This window comes from Eurosta solidaginis, chromosome 3 (assembly GCF_040869045.1).
Source record: "Eurosta solidaginis isolate ZX-2024a chromosome 3, ASM4086904v1, whole genome shotgun sequence".
Taxonomy (NCBI): Eukaryota; Metazoa; Arthropoda; class Insecta; order Diptera; family Tephritidae; genus Eurosta; species Eurosta solidaginis.
This window is the reverse complement of record NC_090321.1, coordinates 112,756,510-112,771,412: the sequence shown is the minus strand read 5'-3', so window position 1 is coordinate 112,771,412 and position 14,903 is coordinate 112,756,510. Positions and strand designations below refer to the sequence as shown.

General features: G+C 42.3%; 1 protein-coding gene across 9 annotated transcripts in view; it reads right to left on the bottom strand.

Annotated features, from left to right (window-relative positions):
* The window catches only part of Obsc (Obscurin), a 2,548,720-nt gene that overhangs the window by 2,002,614 nt on the left and 531,203 nt on the right, over window positions 1–14,903 (bottom strand). The window lies entirely within an intron of this gene.

Sequence of the window (14,903 nt, the reverse complement as noted above, 5' to 3'; positions counted from 1 at the left end):
AAATGTTCACAAAAAAACACAAAAATTTATTTGTCAACTTTCGATTATTTCACGCTAATTTCTAAACAATTTGTAAACAAAATATCAACGTTTTGTAAGGTAAGATATGTATGTAAGAAGATATTAAAGGGCTAAACACTATCATCCATTTATTTATTTATAAGTCTACGAATTTAAAAATCAATCAGACTATACATAATTTCGGATACAGAAGTACACAAAGTGAACGAAACCTATGTAGCTATTTAATTAAACCTGAATTTCAAATGCTTAAATTAGTAATAAACAGAAGAAAAAAGAAAGTTGTACATGAATTACACGTGAATTTATTTATTATTTGCATTTTTCACAAAGTAAGGCGACCGCGATTTTTAGGGCCATTGCTTCGGCTTCCTTCAATCAACATGCAAATCACGCAGTACTTGATGTCATCAAAGAGTCTGCGCATTGCTGGCCACATCACTGCTAAAAGTATAAATTTGAAACTGTGAAGGAGTTTGTTTATTGGGGAACTAGCATTAGAAACGACAACATCGTCAACCCAGATATCCAACGGATAATCTTTCATGCTGGCAAAGTTTACTTCTCCTATATCCACGAATAAATCATGCTTAGCACCATCTTCTAGTGGATATTCCCATACCCAAGCTTGTTCAGCTTCCTCAAACCGGGAAGGATGTTGTAATGCAGATGGCGGTATTAATATATCATCAAAGAATCCAAGGGTATGTATGTGTGGGATGCGCCATCCCCCTGTAGGATTATTAATTCTTTAAGCGATACGATATCTTTGAGCGCATGCAGAGACCCAAATTTAATAAAACCTGTTACAATAAAATGCAAGTTCAGTAATTTCACATAGACAAAGAAATAGATTGAACTTACTGATCAAGTGGAAATTCGGCCATACGTCTACCCAATTTCGTTAGTTCACCATGATGATTGAGAACAACCAAAGCGTATAATTATTCTAAAGCTAAGACAAGAGTTTCATGTGGCGGTGGATATAAGTGAATTAGATCATTTACACCAAGTGCTTTAAGCAAAAGCACAGCATTCCCAAGATTTATGAGCCGTATCTCTGGTACAATATTATTTTCTGATTCTTGTTTGTAAGCCCAAGCAGTATAGGGGCGAAAACATTTGCCTGGCGCAGTGTGCCCAGCACGTCCTGCACGCTGATTTGCTGATGCTTTAGAAATCGGTACAACCATTAATAATTCCATACCAGTACGATAATTAAAATTATTTTGAATGGCAAAACCAGGATCTATCACACATATATAATGTTGTCAATTGTGGGCGAAATTTCGGCGATATTTGCTTAGATATGTTAAATTATAGTTAACCGATAAGAACGATACGTTTCCCGGATGCATTTACGGTTAAAAACATTTTAGTTAAACAATTAATTAAAATAGAATAAATTTAAACAAAAACATGCTCTTTTATTTTCCCGGGGTTTCCCAGGGGGCCCGCGATTTATAGGTACTAAGACATTTTTTTTTAATTCAGGTGAGTCTTTAGTTGTTCCATGTGGCTCGAATTTTCTCAGTTTTCATTGACTAATACGGTTTTTAGTCGGTTTGGAGGTAGAGACGATCTCCACAAAATATTTTTGCAAAAAATTTTATTTTACATTAGTTATTAACCGTTAGAGTTTTTGATAATGTTATTATCATGTTATTTTAAAAATTTTATAACTCGTGAACGGTTTATCGAAACTCAACGTTTTATACATCAAAATTTTCGTCAATTAATATACTTTGACATAAAAAAATTTATTTTTATAACAAATTATTATTTTGCAAAAAAAATTCTGTTTGTTTTAAATAATTAAAAATTAATAAAACTTCTCCGCCTGTGAGAAAATTTTAACACATTTCATTATATTCTACAATCCCTTAAAACAAGTTTGGTGAAAAAAAAAATCATTATTTTGCATTAGGTCAAAAGTTATACATGTTTTTGTGACCGCGCTCCTACCTCCAGCGTTAGACGAGCACGTTTTGACGCTCGCGACAAACATACTTACTTTAATAAGTATTAAATAAAAACGATTGATTTTTTATGTTAACTCGCGAATATCTGAGCGTCAATTTTTTTGTTTCTGCGGTTCGTCTATGGAACACATTACCGAGAGTCAATCGATGTGTAGGCTTGAATTTTGCTTATTCGGTTACTGACATATAGTTTATATTTTCCAGGAATTGATCGGATCCAACTGAGTGCCGTTTTTGAATCATACCAACAATATTTTTCAAGAGACGGTAGCTGAAGCGTTTCAGAAAGTTTGCTTGCAAGCTTGGCTGCAAAGAGAACACCGTTTAATTCCAAGCAAGGAATGGTAATTTTCTTTAGGGAAGCGACTTTTGTCTTTGCTGCTAAAATCGAAACTTGAAAGTTGCTATGCGATGTGTTGATTCCGAGGTATGCTGCCGCAGCATATGCAATGTTAGACGCATCGGAAAATACGACTTGGGTTCTACACAAAGCCACCTGGGAATCCTAAGACGTTCAATTTCACATAATTTTTTTCTAAATCGTTGCCATTCCTGCTGCATTGGGTCGGGGATGGGATCATCCCAGTCTAAACCTGTTAGCCACAGCTTTTGACACATAACTTTTCCAGTTAAAGTTACGGGGGCTAATAAGCCTGGAGGGTCATAAATTTTCCCGATGGCTGATAATTGCTAACGTTTGGTGATTTGTGTCGGTGAGGAAGTCAAGCTAACTTTGTATGTCAAGGAGTCTGAATCACATAGCCAATAAATACCAAGAGCTTTCGTCTCGCGGTCTAGATTTAGGTTACAGCAAATATTTTTCTGATGGTCATCTATGATTCAACGCTGCATGAAGTCTGCAGAATTTGAGCTCCATTTACGAAGAATGAACCCACCTCGTTCGAGTAACTGTTGGAGTTGGTATTGCACTTCCAATACCGCTTCAACGGTATCAGCTCCATGCAAGCAGTCGTCTACATAAAACGACTCTCGTAAAACATTTGACGCCTCCGGATAATCTTTCTCTTCATCGTCAGCTAATGTTTGCAGTACTTTAATTGCAAGGTATGGTGAGCAGTTCAACCCATATGTGACGGTTAGCAACCGATATGCTGCTGGATCACCCTCGTCATCTCTCCAGATAATGCGCTGCATGTCAGCGTCTTCTCGGCTTACCAGAATCTGGCGATAACACTTTTCTATAGCTGCCATGAAACCAACGCGATGTAGTCACCATTGCATAATTATTCGGCTTAAGTCGCTTTGCAACTTCAGCCCGACATGGAGGCACTCATTTAAAGAGATGTGCCCTCCCGTTTTACGGGACGCGTTAAACACAGTACGCAATTTAGTTGTAGAACTTGTTGTTGTTGTTGTATTAATTGTACACGCCATGATGCGGTTGCAGCAAACAGCTTTTGGCTCGTCGTTTTCAACTACGTTTTCCATATGTCCTAAAGATAGGTACTCTGTCATGAAGGCCATGTACAACTGATTAATTTCAGGGTTATTTCTAAGTCTACCCTGCAGAGAATGGAAGAGATTGATAGCGTCAGCTTTCGATCTTCATAATTGTGTAAGGTCACAGTCTTCTTTGAACGGATAACGAATTTGATACCGCCCCAAAGTGGTTCTCTGAACTGTGGATTTGAAAAATTCTTCGCAAAATAGTTCTTTTTGTGTGATCGGGGACATAGGTTGAATATCATCGCATTCATGGAACTTCCACATCTGCTGGACTAAACTGCTTAAGTCATCCGCAGTTGTTGTAGTACACAGCGTTGTACATAGCTGAGAAGATGCAGAGCTGGGTATACGCCCATAAACAACCCAACCAAGGTGCGTATTTTGTGCTATAGACGCACCACAGGCGGTGTGCTTGACATCACCTTTTAATAATAGACCATAAAGGTCTGCGCCGATGATGACGTCTCTCGAGCCTGGCTCCAAGAAACAGGGATCTGCGAGCGTAAGGTCTAAAAAGTCCGTGTATGGTTTTGGATTGACTCTCTTTAATGGTAAAAGATTTCCCATCCTTGGCAAAATGAGAGCAGAGCAAGTGACCCTAAACGATGGTTCTGTAGGTGAAGTTAAAACCAATGAGGTTATACCTTTTTAATTCGCCAACGCTACAGCCACCGACGCCTGTTATGGGAATATGCATCCGATTTCTACGAAGTCGTAATTGTTGAACGACATACTCGCTTATAAAAGATGCTTGCGAGCCGTTGTCGAGTAATGCCCGCAGTTTTATGTAATGCCCCGACAACGACTGAGCTTTAATATACGCCGTAGCTAGAAAAACAGCTGGAACACTGATTTTAGCATGGCTAGGAAATTGGTTATCGCAGTGGTCTGGACACTGGACATGTGAAGTGCAGCGACGCTACTACGTGGTGACGACAGGCTGTCGGGAAGAAGAGTGTGGTGCTTCAGAGAACACCTAAGACAAGTATATGATGATTCACATTCGCCTGCAGAGTGATTTATTTTAAGGCAGTTTTTACATAGTTGGAACTTTAAGACTAGTTCAAGCATCGAAGCTGGTTGTTTCTTCTTAAACTCAGAGCACTATATTAATGCATGCTTACCTGAAAAACATACGCAACGTCCGATATTGGTTTGATGAGTACGAACTGTAGCAAGGGCTATTGGCTTACTACTGAATGATGGTTCTTTTCGATTTGGTTTTATGAGCCGAAGAAACTGCTTTTAGTCCCTGAATAGGTTTTTCGAGAAATTGCACCAGTATTTTATATTCGGGTATAATATTCGCAGATTCCAATGACATTTCCCATTCGCTTCCCAAGGCCGTCGGTTCTATGTACCGGAGCGACTCGGGATTTTTCCCGACCAGGGAATGCCATTTCAGTGTAACCCCATTTAATTTGTTGCGTCCCTCCCACAAATTGTCATCCTCCCAGCAGCTCCTTGCAGCGGGACTGCTCCATATTCTCTTGCTCCGGGAAGGTACCGAATCCAATCCGGGTCCGTCTCCTGACCCCGGTCCTGAGAAATGGTTTTGCTGCATCTGCCGGAAAAAATCTTTTTAGGACGGTCATACTCTTGTCAGTGTGTCTCGTGTAAGGGATGGTTGCATCGGACAGGTTGTTCTGGGCTAGACCCCAAAACCAGACGTCCACGTAACTTCTATATATCTTTTGTGGCTCTTTGCTGTTCACGTCCTAGGACGTCCCGTAGTCTGCGCCTTAGCGTCCCCGCTACCTTCCAGCAGCCCCACTGCTCAGCAAGCCACAACAAGTACCCGCTGTTGCTCACGCCCCACGGTGCCACCAACTCACACGGCTGCTCCCACTCATACCTACAATTCTGCAGTTAAACTGTAATGGATTAACTGGGAAGATCACGGAGATAGTCGACTTCATGAAGCGGCACAACATCCGCATTTCTGCGATTCAAGATACTAAACTCACAGCAAGATCTACATTGCAGACCTGTTCTGGGTATAATGTCCACAGAAAAGATCGCGAGAGCGGAAATGGAGGCGGCCTCGCGTTTATCATACACCACACTGTGCAGTATCATATATTTGATCCCGACATCAACCGCAGGGACAGTGTCTTAGAACGTCAAAGATTATCTGTACGGTCGGGCGATGCAAATCTAGAAATGATCAACATCTACATCCCTCCTGTTACCTGTTGCCCCAGTGGATACCGCCCTGATATCAGCGGCGTACTCACTGGAAACAATCGCATTATCTTAGGCGATTTCAATGCACATCACGATCTATGGCATTCAAACTTGCGGGTGGACAGTAGGGGTGAAATGTTAGCGGATCAAATAAAAGAAACGACGTTCTGCACTATAAACGGAGACGCCCCCACACGTATGGTAGGAAGCTGTCACAGTTCGTCGGATATTTCAATCGCCGCCAGCCGATGGTAACATTGGCATCCGACCACCTGCCTATACTTATTTCGCTCGAGCGTCCCGCCGACTTCATCGTCGCAGAAAAACGCACTTACATTATTTTTTAAATCCTTTACAGACAACCGCTTTGCTGCCCTCCCTATCCCAACTGATGGCCGCCAAGGGGAGCGTGCTTTCCGCAAGGTCATTGAATCCGCCTCGGCTCGTTTCATTCCCGCCGGTAGAATTCCCGAAATTCGGCCTCACTTCCCGGCAGAGGCCGCAAGTTTAGCGAGAGAACGTGACCTTAAAAGACAGGTCGATCCCGGCGACCCCCAAATAAGGGATATAAACCAACGCATCAGATTGCTTGTGGATGAACACAAGCGGGCGAAATGGGAGGAGCACCTAAGCCGCTGTGACCTCTCTGCCGGTGTAGGTAAGATTTGGTCCACCGTAAAGCCCCTATCGAATCCGTCTAAGCACAATGACAAAATTTCCATCGCCTTTGGCGATAAAATGCTGTTGGTTGCGAAAAAATGCACGACCGCTTTCTGCCGACAATATACAATGCATTCTACGGTCGACAAAGTTAGACGGAGGGCCAACAGACACGCACGTAAACATAAGTTCAGCACGTCACCAATTACCATCACCGCCAAAGAGGTTGAGGATGCCATCGGTCATGCTAAACCATTCAAAGCAGTGGCCCCACACGGCATAGCCATGCCGATGCTTAAAAGCCTAGGGAAAGAGGGTTTCAAATATTGAGCACATGTCTTCAACCTGTCTCTTTCCACCTTTGTCATACCCGAAAAATGGAAAATGACCAACGTGGTCCCGCTACTAAAGCCTGGGAAATCAGCTAACACAGGAGAGTCATATCGCCGGATATCTCTCCTATCACCAGTAGCCAAGACGCTTGAAGCCATTATGCCCCCATACTTCAAAGCAAATTTGCAGCTAGCCTGTCATCAGCATGGCTTTAGGAAACTCCATAGCAGCACCACCGCGCTAAATGCCATCAGCACCCAGATAAATTGTGGTTTAAATCAGAAGCCCCACCATATAACAGTACTCGTAGCGCTAGACCTATGAAAAGCTTTTGATACGGTCAACCATGGCACGTTACTGCAAGACTTGGAAGGGTCTACCCTTCCCCCATGTCCTAAAATGTGGACCGCAAATTATCTGGGTGGTCGGCAGGCATCGGTGAAATTCAGAAACGAAATATCAAAGCCAAGAAGAATTAAACAAGGGGTGCCTCAGGTTGGTGTCCTATCCCCACTTTTGTTTAATTTTTACATATCAGAACTACCTTCGCCACCAGAAGGAGTTACTATGGTTTCTTACGCCAATGACTGCACTATAAGGGCCACAGGCCCGGGCCCAAAGATTGATGAGCTTTGCAACAGAATAAACGGCTTCCTCCCTGATCTCTCCAGTTTTTCGCCTCGCGAAACCTGGCATTATCACCGACTAAATCATCCGCGACCCTATTTACAACTTGGACGTCCCAAATGTCGACCATTTTGAACGTCCACGTCGATGGCACTACGCTACGGACTGTCCTACACCCCAAAATCTTGGGTGTGACGTTTGCTCAGGATCTACATTCTGGTGAGCACGCAGCCGCAATTGTTCCGAAAATCCAGAGCCGTAATAAAATCCTCAAATCCCTTGCTGGCAGTACTTGGGGAAAAGACAAAGAAACGCTCATTACCACATACAAAGCAATTTGCGTGCTACGCGTCCCCTATATGGTCGCCAAGCCTAAAAACTACCCACTGGAAGAAGCTACAGGGGTGCCAAAATACTGCGCTGAGAACCGCCACGGGCTGCCTTCTTATGTCCCCAGAACACCATCTACATAATGAGGCGAGAATACTCCTCATCAGGGAGAGAAATGAGATGCTAACCAAAACCCCAGCGGGTTAGGGGATCAGAATATACACGCGGTAGGTATGCCTGTCGTAAGAGGCGACTAAATTACCAGATTCAAGGGGCTGTGTAGCGCAACCTTTCAGGTTGCCAGCGCAACATATAGCTTCTCCAAACCCAATTGTCAACCTCACCTATCCGCGGCGAATACTGTTTCACTAACAGACGAGGCTCTGGCGACCCCAAGCTCCTCATGGAACTTGGGGGTAGGGAGGGAGGGAATGGCCTGAAGGTTTAATGTGGCCACATAAATCGTTCCCGAGATGGTCGGGCTAGCACCTTAATGGTGCTATGGTACCGGAACGTACCGGATTTGTATCCGGCAAAGGACCATCACATCGATAACACTCCCCAAACCTTCGGGGAGCAACCTTATCGCTACAACAACAACAACAACAGATGCTAACCAAACAGTTCCTGTTGAATACCCAGAAACCTGGGCATCCCAACAGACATCTGATTGATGAGCCAGCACCGCCTAGGGACTTAAGGAGTCATCTCCGTAAGCATTTTGAGGAAATACGGCACCTGAGAACTCAGCCGTATGAAGCATAAAAACACAAGCAGGTCCTTGGATAACTCCACAAATAGGCGTCGGACCTTTATGTCAGAAATTGCCCGGTGAATCCAGTACTCAACGAACAGTACCCAAAACTTGCGGAAGAGAAACGCATACTCCCCAGGGAAACGCGAGTCACTCTATGTCAACTTCGTTCTGGATACTGTAACAGGTTAAAATTACATATCCAGAATCAACCCCGACATACAAAATGTTTGCCCCGCTTGCAATATGTCCCCACATGACACAAACCATCTCTTTAATTGTAATGTGGAACCAACGGTTCTAACACCCCTTTCATTATGGTCCACCCCTGTCGAAACAGCAAGTTTCCTTGGACTCCCGTTAGAGGATATTGATGAAAATTTGTGATCGGTCGCGGCTATTAGGTGGGGCGAAACATTGCTACAACAATAACATTTCCCATTCCTTAACTGTTGCAGGATCTAACTTCTCAGTTACAAGTAGGACAAGCCAATCATTCCAATGTTCGGTAGGTCGTCGAAGCTATTGTAGTGCGCGAACTGATTCGGTGACAGTATCGAATAGTTTTCGCATGGCAACGTATGACTCATAGCTGATTGTCGCAAGTTTGGTGATATTTCGAAGATACGACTTAACGAGGCGACGCTTGTTATCATAACGTTGTTGAAGCATATCCCAGGCTATTGTAAAATTCTTCTCCTGTACAGTGAGACTGCGAATAGCGGTGCAGTGAAATAACTCCTAAATGCAACAACTCCCAACAAAAAAATGAAATATCTCCCAAATATTTTCCATACAAGTTGGGACTTATTTCATTATGAAATAGCTCCCAATTCATTGGGACTTATTTCATAATTTTTGCTGGTAATTATTTCATAATGAAATAACTCCCAAATGAAATTATCCCCAATAAAATTTCTTTGGGAGTTATTTCATAATTTCTTGAGATTGGGAGTTATTTCATTTTTATTGGGACTTACTTCATTGTTTGTAATTCAGGCATTGGGAGTTATTTCATTTTTGTAGTGAGTTATTTCATTTTCTTAAAAATACAATTTTGTCAAACTTTGACGTTCTTCTAACAGTTTCTATGGGTCGGCTATACATTAAGGGACCAATTGGTTTTTTTTCGTAAACCAAAGGGGTTTGAACTTTGAAATTTTGCACATAGGTTCTCAGGGAGTTCCCCAACGAGAATCAGTAAGTAATTTTTAATTGTTATTAACAATTTACTAGTAATAAGTAGTTAAAGTTACCATGGTATAACTATCACTTTTTATCTACATACGAACACTTTCACAAGAATTTTATACATAAGTAGACTTTATAATGTTTATAAAACCACGATCAACTATTTTCATTTGTTTAGATTTGCGTATTATTGTAAAATTTAATGATTTATTTGTTTACTTTCCGCGAACAAAAGCATACAGCCATTTTATCTAAATCACTGCTTGCTTGGTGGTACCAGATGCTTTAAATTGTTCCAACGAATGAAACATTTTTAAATAGTACCAACGAGGAAAATGGACCTTTTTCATTCAACTCTATTTATTTATTTTACAAAAAAAAAGAAAATTTGTAATAAAAAATCGCGCGATGCACAGTAATTCTGCGTAGAACACCTTTCTGCATAAGCGGCCTTCGGCCGCGCTTATAAAAAATAGCCACGGTTATACCGCACACCCGGACTTGGCATGGCGTAGCCAAGGGTTATTTTTTATAAGCGCGGCCGAAGGCCGCCTATGCAGAAAGGTGTTCTAGGCAGACTTGTTCCTTTTATTTTTTACTTTTAATAAATTATGTTAATTTCATAAAAAAAAGCGATTTTTTTAAATAAATTACGTTTACTTCGACGACACTATTCAAGTTTTCTTGTAATTTTAACTTTTACATATGTACATAATAAAATAAAATATAACAAATGCTAAGAGAGTAGACGTGTTCTTACTTCGCTGCAATAAAATACATTTAGAAACAGATATACGTCATTTTAATTATTTAAATTACGCGGAAGTTCTTAGTTAAACCATTTGCAACCAGTTTGTGGAATCCGTTTTTGTCATATTTTGCTTGCTTTTGAAATACGTAAATAAATTTAATATAAATTCATAATATGGCTCAAAGACCAAAGACTAAAACTACTCGGCAAACAGCGGCGGCATCTTCCCCACTTCTCACTCCAACGTTTGCTAAATCTTCAACAATTGAGAGTCCACCGCCAATTTCGAGTGAGATTTCGCGCCTAGAGGCAAAAATGATTCTGTGGAAAGAGAGCATCGTGGAACATCTAAAAGAGTCAGAGGAGCGAGTTTTGCAGAGAGTTGGTGAGTTGGTAGCGGAGATAGCAAATTTAAAAAGCAATTATAGCAAAATGGAAAAAAGGGTTGAGTTGACTGAAAGTGAATGTAGACAGCTTAGATCAGATGTAATTTCTTTAAAAAGCCAGCTCAGTGAATGCCAAAATAATGTGGTGCTGTCTGATTTATTGTTAAGTGGGGTCCCCCGAACGCCAAATGAGGATTTGTCTGGAGCATTTCAGAGCTTATGTCGCACGGTTCAAATAAGCGCGCCAACAATACGTGATGTTTTTCGAATTAAAAAGAGCAAAAATGGCTTAAAATATTATTTAAATCTAGCAACATAAACGAATAAGTAGATAAAGCGGATTTGGGCTCCTTTAAGCAAAGGAAGCAACAAGGCTAGAAAAGTTGTTTGCATTAAGATAGATGTGACGGCCAAAATGATGCAAACCTTAAATGTTAGGTGGCCCCAACCGTTAAAGCCGTTTAATGTAATAGACCCGAAACCGAATATGGATACCTTTAACCTCGATACTAATAAGCCTGCAGGACATTCAATCATAATCAGGTTAAATCAATTTTAGGTTTGTCTTCGCAAAGTCAGCATAAATAAAAGAGTTTAGTATATATATTTGTTTAATGGTGTGTTCAGTTTATACTTATATTTAAGAATTCATGAGCTTAACACCGGCTTATAATAATTGAATTTCAATTATTATGTTTTCTAAGAGAAGCTGAAAAGAAAGAAACATTTACTGGCATATTGCGATGGAACCATTTCGAAAACCGCCAACGTAATCATCATCAGGCAATTTTGTAATGTTATCAAAGGTTTCACCGGGATTCGAACCGTGAATCACATGGTGAAACTGCAGTTGCCATTAACCACTAGGCTATCCTGCTGGTATTTGTTTTCATGCTTAATTCAGATTTCCTCATTTCTACACCAACAACACAATTGAGACATTTTGTCTCTATTAATTTGTGTTCCATGTAGATTTGTTTTTGTAAAGCTCCTCTTTCGTTGCGAATGAGAAGCTTTGTAAACTCGGGCTCAGTTTTACATATTTATGTATGTTTGTTTATTGGTGTGTTCAGTTTATACTTATATTTAAGAATTCATGAGCTTAACTCCGGCTTATAATAATTGAATTTCAATTATTATGTTTTCTAAGCGAAACTGAAAAGAAAGAAACATTTACTGGCATATTGCGATGGAACCATTTCGAAAACCGCCAACGTAATCATCATCAGGCAATTTTGTAATGTTATCAAAGGTTTCACCGAGATTCGAACCGTGAATCGCATGGTGAAATTGCAGTTGCCTTTAACCACTAGGCTATCCTACTCGTACTTGTTTTCACGCTTAATTCAGTTTTTCTCATTTCTACACTAACAAAACAGTTGAGACATTTTGTCTCTATATTAGTTTGTGTGCCATGTAGATTTGTTTTTGTAAAATTCTACTTTCGTTGCGAATGAGAAGCTTTGTAAGCTCGGGCTCAGTTTTACATATTTATGTTGTTGTTGTTGTAGCAATGCTCGCCCCACCTAATAGCCGCGACCGATCACAAATTGTCATCAATATCCTCTAACGGGAGTCCAAGGAAACTTGCCGTTTCAACAGGGGTGGACCATAAGGAAAGGGGTGTTAGAGGCGTTGGTTCCACATTACAATTAAAGAGATGGTTGGTGTCATGTGGGGACACATTGCAAGCAGGGCATACATTTTGTATGTCGGGGTTGATTCTGGATAGGTAAGAGTTTAACCTGTTACAGTATCCAGAACGAAGTTGAGCAAGAGTGACACGCGTTTCCCTGGGGAGTATGCGTTCCTCTTCTGCGAGTTCTGGATATTTTTCTTCAAGTACTGGATTCACCGGGCAATTCCCGACAAAAAGGTCCGACGCCTGTCTATGGAGTTCACCAAGAACCTGCTTGTGTTTTTCCGCTTCATACGGCTGGGTTCTCAGGTGCCGTATTTCCTCAAAATGCTTACGGAGATGACTCCTTAGGCCCCTAGGCGGTGCTGGTTTGTCAATCAGATGTCTGTTGGGATGCCCAGGTTTCTGGGTATTCAACAGAAACTGTTTGGTCAGCATTTCATTTCTCTCCCTGATGGGGAGTATTCTCGCCTCATTATGCAGATGGTGTTCTGGGGACATAAGAAGACAGCCCGTGGCGATTCTGAGAGCAGTATTTTGGCAGGCCTGTAGTTTCTTCCAGTGGGTGGTTTTTAGGCTTGGCGACATATGGGTGCCATATGGGTGACGCGTAGCACGTAATCGGCTGGCTAATTGCTTTGTATGTGGTCAAGAGCGTTTCTTTATCTTTTCCCCAGGTACTGCCAGCAAGGGATTTGAGGATTTTATTACGGCTCTGAATTCTTGGAACAAATAGTGTTGCGTGCGCACCAAAATGTAGATCCTGATCAAACATCACACCCAAGATTTTGGGGTGTAGGACAGTCGGTAGCGTAGTGCCATCGACGTGGATGTTCAATATGGTCGACATTTGGGGCGTCCATGTTGTAAATAAGGTCGCGGAAGATTTAGTCGGTGACAATGCCAGGTTTCGCGAGGCGAAAAAACTGGAGAGATCAGGGAGATAGCCGTTTATTTTATTGCATAGCTCATCGATCTTTGGGCCTGGGCCTGTGGCCATTATTGTGCAGTCATCGGCGTAGGAAACGATTGTGACTACTTCCGGTGGTGAAGGTAGCTTAGATATGTAGAAATTAAACAAAAGCGGGGATAGGACACCACCCTGTGGGACCCCTTGTTTAATTCTCCTTTGTTTTGATGTTTCGTTTCTGAATTGCACCGATGCCTGCCGACCACCCAGATAATTTGCGGTCCACCTTTTAAGACAAGGGGGAAGGGTGGACCCTTCCAGGTCTTGCAGTAACGAGCCATGGTTGACCGTATCAAAAGCTTTTGATAGGTCTAACGCTACGAGTACTGTTCTATGGTGGGGATATTGATTCAAACCGCAATTTATCTGGGTGCTAATGACATTTAGCGCGGAGGTAGTGCTATGGAGTTTTCTGAAGCCATGCTGATGAGGGGCTAGCTGCAAATGTGCTTGGAAATAAGGGAGCAAAATGGCTTCAAGCGTCTTTGCCACTGGCGATAGGAGAGATATCGGACGATATATCTCACCTACGTTAGCTGGTTTCCCAGGCTTTAGTAGCGGGACCACCTTGGCCATTTTCCATTTCTCGGGTATGACAAAAGTGGAAAGAGACAGGTTGAAGACATGCGCTAAATATTTGAAACCCTCTTTCGCTAGGTTTTTAAGCATCGGCATGGCTATGCCGTCTGGGCCCACTGCTTTGGATGGTTTAGCGCGACCAATGGCGTCCTCAACCTCTCTAGCGGTGATGGTAATTGGTGATGCGCTGAGTTTGTGTTTATGTGCGTGTCTATTGGCTCTCCGTCTATCTTTATCGACCGTAGGATGCATTATATATTGTCGGCAGAAAGCGCTCGCGCATTTTTTCGCATCCGACAGCACCTTATCGCCAAAGGCGATGGAAACTTTGTCTTTGTGCTTAGTCGGATTCGATAGGGACTTTACGGTGGACCAAAGTTTACCTACACCGGTAGAGAGGTTACAACCTCTTAGGTGCTCTTCCCATTTCGCCCGCTTGTGTTCGTCCACAAGCAATCTGATGCGTTGGTTTATATCCCTTATTTGGGGGTCGCCTGGATCAAGCTGTCTTATAAGGTCGCGTTCCCTCGCTAAGCTCGCGGCCTCCGCCGGGAAGTGGGGCCGGATTTCGGGAATTCTCCCGGCGGGAATGAAATGTGCCGAGGCGGATTCAATGACCTTACGGAAGGCACGCTCCCCTTGGCGGGCATCAGTCGGGATAGGGAGGGCAGCAAAGCTGCTGTCTGTTGCAGATTTATATTCTTCCCACTTTCCTTTTTTGAAGTTTATGAAAGTGCGTTTTTCGGTGACGATGAAGTCGGCGGTACGCTCGAACGAAATAAGTATGGGCAGGTGGTCGGATGCCAATGTTACCATCGGCTGCCAGTTGACGCAGTTTACGAGTTCTGCGCTCACGATTGAGATATCTGGCGAGCTATGACAGCTTCCTACCATACGTGTTGGGAGCGTCTCCGTTTATTGTGCAGAACGTCGTTTCGTCTATTTGATCCGCCAACATCTCACCCCTACTGTCCGCCCGCAAGTTTGAATGCCATAGGTCGTGATGGGCATTGAAATCGCCTAAGA